Genomic DNA, 13,031 nt, shown 5'->3' with positions numbered 1-13,031 from the left:
CAGGCTGTGCCCTGCAGCCCTGTCCCACTCCAGGACCCAGGCTTCCTGTGGGGGCAGAGCTTGTGTGTCTGAACAGCAGCCCCCCTGCCCGGGCGTGTCCCCCGCTGAGTACTTGGGCCGGTGCGTGCCGTGCCGCCAGGGGGCGCCGTGCTCCCAGGAAAGGGGCCGCCCTTCCCAGCAGCCCGCCCTGCCCATCAGGGAACAGAGCTGGCCCTTCTGTTCAAAGGAGGACTGGCACGCGAGCCTCTGTGAGGGCCTTGGGCCTGTCTCCTTTTGAGACATGGTTCTTGGGATTGTGGCCTCTGGGTACACACAGAGCTCACTGCTGGGGGAGCTGCAGGCCTTTGGGAGACTTTGCAGACATGCGTGCAGCTGTCCTGGGTTTCCTCCCTGGCACACTGTATGTTCCCCGTGTCGGCCAGGACTGAGTTCCGAGCACTGCCGGGTGTGGCCCCCTAACCAAATCAGACCAGGTGCAGAGAAACCCCCAAGCACAGACTCAACCCCACCTACTTATTTCTGGCTCTTTTCCCGGTCGGCATGTCCCCTTCCCTCCTGTCAGCACTCGGTTCCCCCAGAGTGACCATTTCCAACTCTCTCTGTCCTGGTGGTCTCTTCTGTGTCTGCATCTGCTGATTGCACAACGAATTTTGGACCCTTGCAGCCTTGAGGCTATATGTATGTGTGTGTGTCCATGTGTATGAGTCTATACTCCCCTGTCACCCGGTCTCGGGTTTCTGGTTCCCCTCTGCTTCATGGGCAGGCCCACAGTCTGTTCTGCCCCTGGGGTTCCGGAGCGTGGCCGGAAGACGCGGCAATCTGCCCTTCTGACAGCAACGTGCGCTCCCGGGTCCTGCAATCTCTCCTCGCTCCGTGTTGGCATCTCTCGTCTCAATCTTGGCTCCATTTTCCACTCACTTGTCTTGCACATTGATTTTAAAGAATAATCTGCACATTTTAATATTATTATTATTATTTCAGGTTTTTTGGTTCCCGTGGTGGTGCTCAGGGCTCACTGCTGGCTCTACTCCGAAGACACTCCTGGTAAGAAGGGGGTTTGAAACCTGGGTCCATCGCATGTAGGGCAGACAGACGCCTTCCCCACTGTCCTGCGGCTCAGCCCTTGTCTGATCTGTACACTTGACTATATCTTCTTAGCTGCTTTGAAGCTGTGCACTATGTCCCATCCTCGCAGTGGGGTCTGTGTGCCAGAGTCTCCGTGCATTCTCCCCCGACTGCAGGCTCACTCGTGCCGGAGTGTTTAGAGAAGAGGCAGCCATTTCCCTGTCATGGGAGCCCCGGTCCGTTGGGTCCCCTGGAGGAATCTTTCTTCTCCTGCCTTGACTCAGGAGGTAGGTAGAGACGTCTCTTTTTCCTCAAGAGATGATTGTGTTTTCTTTTGGGGGGGATGGGGGATGGTTCTGTGTCACACTTGGTGTCACGCAGGATTACTATGGGCTCTGGGCTCATAGATCACCCCTAGCGGGGCTCAAGAGACCACATCGGGTACGGGGCGCAAGCCCAGGTTAGTGGTTCGACCCTTGTCTGCGTCTCTGTCCCATGCGGGCTGTCGCTGTCTTTGGCCCACACGGGGTGGAAGGGGTGCAGCCCCTCTGGTCTTGCCCTCTGCATGCAGGTGCCAGCGTTTCCTGAGCAGCAGCGACGAAGGTCCTGTCGTCATCATCCAGAGGAGCCCACAGCAGCCCTGGAACACACGTGTGTGGTGGGACCCAGCCTTGTTACCATGTCTGTGCTGCTGGTAAGCTGGGAGACATTGTCCGCACCCTCCGTCCATTCGCAGCTCTGACTGGAGCACACTGACCACACCCACCCCTGCCCCGCTCTGGGCACTCTGCAGAGATTGTACAGACTTGCTCACTCACCTGCCCCCCACCTCAAACACACAGACACTTGCACATAGACATACACTCAGGACCCAGACAGAACACAAAGACACACACACATGCATACTCATGTACACAGATGTAAAACAAAGACAGCATGCACACAGGGACACAGATATAGAGGCACATACACCTGTGTACACAAGACAAACACAGATGTACACACATGCACACACAGACATATCCATGCACACACAGATACAAACATGCACAAACACATACACACAGCCTTATACACACAGTCACACTTATGCACATAGAGAGACATGCACTATGAAACATGCATATACACACAGATAAATACTGAGACTCATACACAGACACAGATATATACAGAGGCACTTGCACACACAGAGACCTGCATATATAGAGACACATGCACATAGACATACACAGATATTTGCAAAGAGAAACACATGCACACACAGACACATAATGCAGAGAGACACATACAAACGTACATACACAGACATACATATAGATACCACACATGCACACACATATTTTTACACATGCACACAGAGACATAAACACACAAGTAGATATAAACACACAGACACAAATATACTGAGGCACATATACACGTTTAGACATAGACAGAGACCCATAAACATACATATACATAGACAGATACACACAAACACACAGAAAGATACCCAGATACAAACACACATGCAGAGACAGACACACAGACATATTCCCACACAGACACAGATATACACGGAGACATACACAGATACACATCCACATGCACACTTACACAGACATATCCAGAGACGTTTACACAGACAAAACTTTCAGACACAGACATAGATACAAACACAAATACATACACAGACACAAACATGCACACACACAGAGACACAGATATATGCATAGCCACAAATGCATGACATATGCACAGACATATAAACAGGCACTCACAGAAACACATGCACACACACTGACACAGATAGATAGATACACACATATGCAGGCAAACATACATGCACACAGACATATACACACAGACATGCACAGAAATGCAGGCATAGACACACATCTAAATGCATGTACACACTGATAGACACACGTACATATATACATGTAGAGACACATGTATACACAGACACACAGATATATACATAGATACACATGCATACAGGCATATGTTTATACACACTGGTATTTACACAGAAACATACATGCCCACAGAGAGAAACAAAGACATACAGAGGTATTCTTGCACACACACTGACATAAGAGATACAAAGACATGCATAGACATATTCACACACAGAAACATATGCATACACATGAATGCAGATAATTACACAGACACAAGTATAGATAGACACTCAGATACACACAGACACATACCAAGCTATACACATAGTCACACACAGACATATACATAGACACACTCACATGCCACACAGTTACAACACGGACTGATGCACAGATTCATACATATGCACAAAACAGACATATACACAGACACACAGATATATAGAAGACCACACAAAGTGCATAGACACATCTGCACATGCAGACATATACACAGACACTAACACATGCACGCACACATACACAGAGACACACATGTGCACTCACTGAAGAGACACTTCTATATATGTAGATACAGATACAATGACACAGACATATACACAGACACACAGGCATATACACAGACACATTCAGATACACAACATGCACACACAAGCACACAGTCACATAGACTCACAGACACACCCAGTGTACACACAGTTATACACACAGGCATATAACAAGACACACACAATACACAGACTCACAGGCATATAAAGAGACACATATCCACATGCAACACTGTCTCAGCGCGGTCTTATATACAGACTCACAGCATCTGCACAGACACAAACACATATACACAGGCACACAAACATATAAAGAGATACACACTTGTGCACAGACACATGTGCACACAGATACACAGGCACATGCACACACAGACATACACAGAAACACGCACACACTAATACAGACATAAAGATACAGACACCTACACAGACACATTCCCATGCCACATAATCACAACACAGACTCACAGACTCACAAGATGCGCACACACAGACACAAACAGACATATGCACAGACAGACGTACAGAGCCACATACACATCTGTAGCAACACGTGCACATAGAGAGTCATACACAGAAACACACATGCGCACACACGGTCACAAAGACAAAGACACACATATACACAGATATTAAGACATATACATACACATAGGTTCAAAGACAGTGGCACAGATATACACAGATACAATCATATACACACAAAGTATTCACAGACACACATATAGGGATGGACACAGAAACACAAATATATATATATACATATATATATACACACATAGGCACCCCCATTGCATACACAGATACACAGGCATATATCAAAACACATATCACACACTGGTAGAGTTACACACACAAACTCAAATAGACACATACACACATACACACAGACATACACCCATATACAACACAGTCACAATATGGTCTTAATCACAGACTCACAACATGGGCCCAGACAGACACAGACATGATGAACACAGACGCACACACATGCACACAGAGATACACACAGACATGTACCAAAAAACAAACATAATCACACAGAGATATACAAACTCACACATATACTCACATGCCACACAGTAACAAAATGATTTATGATTGGACTCACAACATGCACACACACAGACAAAAATTAACATATACACATAGACATCCATACACACATGTGCACACTCTGACAGACACATATATACAGAAAGATATATGCATAGATACACAGATACAGTGACACAGACAGATATGCACACAAACTTATACACAGACACACAAATACATACACAGACACACAGATTTATTCACAAACATACACACAGAGACACACAAGACAAATGCACAAACACCGGCATGCACAGACACAAATATTAACACAGAAACATACATGTACACATACAGACTCATACAACAAATAAAAACTCATACACACATGTGTACATAGAGTCACACAGACAAATACACACACATATGCAGATATATACATAGATACACATAGTGTAAACACAAGACACGAGTAGATATATAGATAGACACATTTACACATCGAGAATCACAGACATATACACAGCAAACCGAGATTCACACACAGACACATGAGCCCAGTTATCAGACATATATACACAGACTCTGACACACACAGACATATACACTGACACACAGACATATACCTAAACCTAGAAATACAGACACACACACCGAATTTACTCAAACATAGACATGAAGACATACAGACATACACAGATGAACACAAAGACATAGATTTTTACCTGGACACACAGATACACACAGACGTTTATACACAGATACACATTCATACAGAGACACAAACTCCCCACACAGACAACACACACATATGCACAGACATAGACGCACACAAAATAAAGGCAATATTCACAGATAACACATGCACAGAGACACACACATCTACATAGACACATAGATATGATCACACAGACACACACAGAGATATACACAAATGCGTATGTGCACAGAGAGACACAGACAAAGATACACTCACACACAAGACACATGCAAACATATAGAGACATGCACATATACACACATGTATACACAGGCACACAGACATACCAAGACACAACACATGAGCACACACATACACAGACACACACACGAAGGTCGTGCCTTCATCATCCAGAGGAGCACCACAGTGGCCCTGGAAGACACACACATTCATGGACATTTGACAGACCCATAGACACATACATATGCACAGACACACACATGCCCACGTAGACCCAGATACAGACAGACTCACACAGACCTACAGAATGTCCCACATGTAGCACAATCACAATGTAAAATTATACACAGTCTCACAACATGCACACATAGAGACAAAAATTGACATAAACACATACAGATATATAGACAGCCACATACAGATATACAAGATACATACCCACGGACATATACACAGAGAGATACACACAGATATATACAGAGACATACATATGCAGAATTATACATAGAGACTTAGTTATGCGCACACAGACATATACATAGACAGATGCACACACCATATAAATAGACACCCATGAACACACAAACATACAACATACAGACATATTCAAAAATACAGACACTCAGACATAAACACAGATGAACACATGTGAATACACACATGCACACAGAGACAAAGAGACACACAGTCAAATATACACCCAAAGAGACATACACAGATGTATGCATAAACAGACACGTGAACACACAGACACACAGAAATGCATATGTGAACACATAGACATAAACACAGACATATACACAGACATATACAAAGGCACACACAAACACACATATCACACAGAGAGACACAGACATACACATATTGCACACATAAGCAGAAATAAACAGTAATATACACAAACAGACACACAGGTATATGTATTGATACAGACACATACATACACAATTAGGCATACACAAACCAGAGACACAGATACACATACACATACATAGGCAACACACAGATACATGCACAAGCACACAGACAACACACATATGGACACATGGAGACAGACAGACATATGGCACATATGCACAGACATGAAGACACATGCAGACATATCATACACACTTGCGCACACACAGACACACACCTGTGTACATGTACATGACACATAGACATATATACTGACAGATACATGTGCACACACAAGACATACAGATTCACACAGACACACAAACACACAGACAGCAGTTATACACTTAAATGTGTAAACAGACAAATGCACACACAGACATATACACAGACACGTGCACACACAGATGTGCACACAGATGTACACATAGAGACAGATGTATAGACAGACATGCAGACACACAAACACATGTACACAACACATATTCACATGCACACACACATTCATACAAACACACTTAGACATATACATACAGACGTGTGCTCAGATACACACATTGTACACGCAGACATAAACGTACCCAGACATTCACAGAATATACAGACATACAGTCACACAGACATACAGATATAGCAACACAGGCACACAGAAACATACACACATATACACAGATACACACAGACACACACCAGCATATAATGTACACACAGATACACATGCACACACAGAGAAACTACACACATACAGATATATATACACAGACATATGTATAACACATCTGCAGGTGCATTTATAGTTATATCTACAGAAACACACAGAATGTACTCACACAGGTATATACATAGACATATATCAGACATACAGATACAGAATTATATGCTGACGCACAAATATAAATATACACAAACACAAATATATGCACACACAGACACAGACCTACAGAGACTCAGACATAAACACATACCCACATGCACACAGACAAAACACACACATACATAGACTCACACACAAGTGCACATGCAGATATACACAAACACGGATACAGAAAATGAACACAGACACACCGACAGTTAAATACACTGGTGCACACACATATACAGAGGCATGCACAGATACACAGATGAGTATTCCAACACACACATACAAGGATACACCCAGATCATAAACATGCACATAAAATAGATATACAGACATACACCCACATGCACACACAGACATATGTAGATATACAGAGACACCAGTGTACACAGACACACATGTGAGCTCACAGGAACCCACATGCTCACACAGTAACACTCACATGCACACACATACACACTCATATACAATATATATACCAGCATAAACTACATATACAAAGACACATACACAGATTCACTCTGACGTGCATACAGAGACACATGGACTCATACGGAAACACAAACAAGCTTGCACACACAAATGACAGACAAAATACAAAAATAGACACAAATCCACACTGACATGCACACACAAGCACCTATAGACAGACACTCACATGCACACAGACATATAGAAAGACACACAGAGATTAACATCTAGACACGTAAACACAATGATAGACACACAGACATATACACAGACACACTGAGACACAGACATCCATAGACATGGACACATAAACATAGACATAGACACAGATATAAATGGTCACACATAGAAACACAAGGATATGTACATTTATACACAGACACACATGCACACCGAGACCCAAACAGACATATGCACATACATACAATTACACACAAATGGACATATACAGATACACACGCACACACAGACAACAGACTTGTACACACATAGACTCAGACACACAGACATATACACAGACATATGAAAATATATACACAGACACACACAAACATATATATATATACAGACACACTTAACATGTACATATAGGCACACATATACACATAGACATAGACACAGACATACATACACTTACACACAAGCACATATAGACAGACAAAGATATATATCTAGACAAAACACAGATATATTCATAGACACATATGCATACACACATATATAAACAGGAACATGAACATACACAGACTCACATAGACATATGCACACATGCACATACAGCTATAACATGTACATATATACAAACTTATGCGCACAGACACAGATACGTAGATACACATAGACACAATCATACAAACACATACAAATACACAGACATGCAGACATGCAGATACACATGCTAAATTATACTTACACTAACACATACACAGACATAGATACACATACACCGATACACATGCACATACAGACAACACGTATACATGTAGACACATGCACACACAGACATACACTAATATAATATGTACAAAGAAATGTAGAAACTAACAGATATGTGCACAAACAGGCATATTTAGACACATGCACACACAGACATGCACATTAACACAGACAGAATATATTTACAAACAGACATATTCATAGACAATGCATACAGAGAGCAGCACATATACATAAACACACACCTACATCCTCACACAGACATACACACAATCAAATACACACATAGACAGAAACACATGCACATAAAGTGACATGCATATATATATACACAAAGATACACAGATGCACAGGTACACACATATGTACAGAAAGACAGACCCGTGCACAAATAGACACAGGCATACATACACAAACAGACCCACACATACATATATGTGGTCACATTCACACTCAAAAACACAGACATATACAGACACACATAGATATACACAGACACATGCGTGCACACACAGACACACACACACCCGCACTATTTATACAGATATCCAACATTCTCATACACAAAAAACATATACATAGATACATAACAGGCACACACAGACATGTATACATAGACACAAGACAGATTACATGCATAGAAAAATACATGCACACAGAGACATATACTCAAAAACAGATTCACATAATCAAACATGAACAACACACATATGTATACATACCCACATTTGCATATACCCATGAATACACAAACACATACAAACATGTGCACAAGCAAATAAACACACACAGAAACACAGAGAGACACAAAAACAGAAACACAAAAACGTACATGTACATATACAGAGACATGCACATACCCACATATATCCCACAGACATAAAGACACATAGACATGCTCAAACACATGAATACAATGCACACACACATGCACCCACATACATATATAAAAAACATAAACATATACACTGACCCACACACATGGACACACACAGACACAAACATATACACACAATGACGTGAACACAGGTACAGATACATACATACAGAGTGACAAACACCCAGTGTACATAGGATACATACATATATATATAGACACAAACATGTGCACAGATATATGCAAACACAGACAAACATGCATACACGGATATACAGACACAGGAACACACATGTAAATGAATGCACATAAACAGACATAAACTTGTAGACACACACAGACATAAACACACAAGCCACACAGACATAATATGCACAGACACGCACACAGAGTTACACACAAAGACCTATATAGTCACAAATATATGCATGCAGAGAAACACACATCGATTCACACAGACATTTACATAAACAAATACCCACATGCACACATAGAGACACAATACCCAAACAGCCACAAATGTGCACACACAATGCAGTAGGCACAGACACATAAATATACACATAGACACACAATCACAGACACAAAGATACATAAAAATATTTAGGCACAGAGATATACACATGCACCCAGACACACAGAGACATACACAGAAACACATATGCATACTCCAATACCAAATCACGCACACAAATCACACTTGCAAACAGACATATACTTAGAGACATACAAGGATACAAGAGACACACATGCACAGACACACACGGACATAGACAGACACTTATACACACAAACATGAACATACTAACGTATACACAGACAGACATAGACACAAATACTGACAACTACATAGACACACACTCGTATTCACACATAGAGATATGCAAATATATGCACAAACACATGGACACACAGACATATAAAAAACAGACACGGAGAGACATATATACAGACACTCATGCAAAAGATGCACAGACATACACAGACACACAGCCATATACACAGACACCACACACATGCTCATAAAAAGACACAGATATATACACAGACACAGAGAGATACATATGTATACCTAGATACACATGATCATATAAATGAACAAATACATATGCAAAAACACATAGGCATCTAGGTACAGATGCACAGAGATAAACATATACACCGACATACACAAACACAGACAAGTACACAGATACACATGCACATGCACACAGATATTCACACAGACATATACATAGACATACACATTCACGCATCCATAGACACACAGACACAGTGACATACGCATAGACATATACATGCACATAACAGAGACGTATATACAGACACCACATACTTGTGCACACAAAGACACAGATATATACCTAGATACACACTTAGTGCACACACAAACACAAGACATATACAGACACACATACCACATGTACAGACAGTATACATGCACACTCAGACTCAGATACACTATAGATATATCCCCAGACAAATACAGACACAGAGAAACACAGGTATACACACAGAGGGACACACACAACAGTATACACAGAAATATAAACAGACATGCAGATGCATGCTCACACAGATATATACAGGAACAAACACAGACATACACAGCTATATACACACACGTTTGTGCATGTAAAGACATACAAATACACATACACAGCAAAACAGATACCCAGAGATACACATGTATACACACAGACATGCAGACACATATGCAAACATATGCACAGACACACAAGGCACACAAATATACACAGACATCCAATGGACACACAGATACACATACAGAGATGTACAGAGAAACATATCCACACTCAGACACAGATAAACACGTACAGACTCACACAAACATATACACAGACACAAATTAATAGACATGCAACAGAGACATATACACAGACACAAATTCATAGACATGCAACAGAGACATATACACAGACACAGAAATATTCAGACATGTGTGCACATATACTGAGACAGAGACAAACACATATATAAACACAGTCATAAGCAGAGACACAGATATATACACAAACCCACAAATGTGCAGACAGTCATATACACACAACCACACCCACATGCAGACACACACATATATATACATGTGCACACACATTCATGCACACAGATACACATAAACATACGCACACCGATTTGCACAGACATATATATGCACAGAGAGACACAAGCATATACACAGACACACAGAATATATAGACATATACAGACACACAGACATAGACAGACACATAACACAGGCACATGAAACCTACAGACATATACACAGATACACACTCAGATACTGGCGTACATATGCACACACTTATACACGTGCACACACACAGACAGACATACACACAGAGAACATATATATATATATATATATATACAGACATAGATGCAACACTTGTGGAGCCAAAGAAATACAGATGCACACATAGGCACACTCATATGTATAGAGATATAAACACATGTGCACACACTTAGACTTAATAACACAGATATATACATAGACACACCAAAAATGCAAGCACAGACACAATGACATACACAGACAGACACACATATATATATACACAGATACACACATGTGCACACACAGAACACACATACACACACAGAATCAGGAACACACTGACATATACTCCACACGTGTGAACGCAGACGCAGTAATATACACAAACTCAGAGAGACATATACGCAGACACATACACATAGACATATACATTCAGACTCACAGAGACATATATACACAGACACATATTCACACATACACACAGTCATAGCACAGACATATGAAAAGACTCACGTATGCACACACAGACATGGACATGGACACACAGAAACATATATACATAGACACAATGACACAGACACAGACATATACACAGACACGCAGAGATAGAAGTAAAGCACACAGACTGACACACAGAGACACACACAGAAACACAAAGATGCAGAGGTATATATCCAGACCAACAGAGAAAAACAGGTATAGGCAAAGACAACTGTTGGCATAGACACTTGAATACACAGACATATACATAACTACACAGATATGCACATACAGATATATACACAGATACACACACAAACACCAGACATACAGATACACACCCAGAAACGCATACAATATACACAGAAATATACACGGAGACATAAATAGACACACCCATGGGCAGACACAGACATACAGACACATACGAACATATACAAGAACTTTCTCCATGCACACACCTAGGCATAGCACGGTTTATACACAGCTACACATATAGACAGACGTACACAGACATATACCAAATATATGTGCACACGGAGACACACAGACCTGTACAATTAAAGGCATGCACATACAGACAGCAGACGTGTATAGACACACATACAAATGCCCACACAGAGACATACAGATAAGTTCGTGTACACACAACACAGTCACAAAGACATATACACAGACAGACATAAATACAGACACATAGACATACACAAAGACATATACACACCCAATACA

Source organism: Sorex araneus, chromosome X (assembly GCF_027595985.1).
Source record: "Sorex araneus isolate mSorAra2 chromosome X, mSorAra2.pri, whole genome shotgun sequence".
Taxonomy (NCBI): Eukaryota; Metazoa; Chordata; class Mammalia; order Eulipotyphla; family Soricidae; genus Sorex; species Sorex araneus.
Note: the sequence above shows the minus strand (reverse complement) of the source record.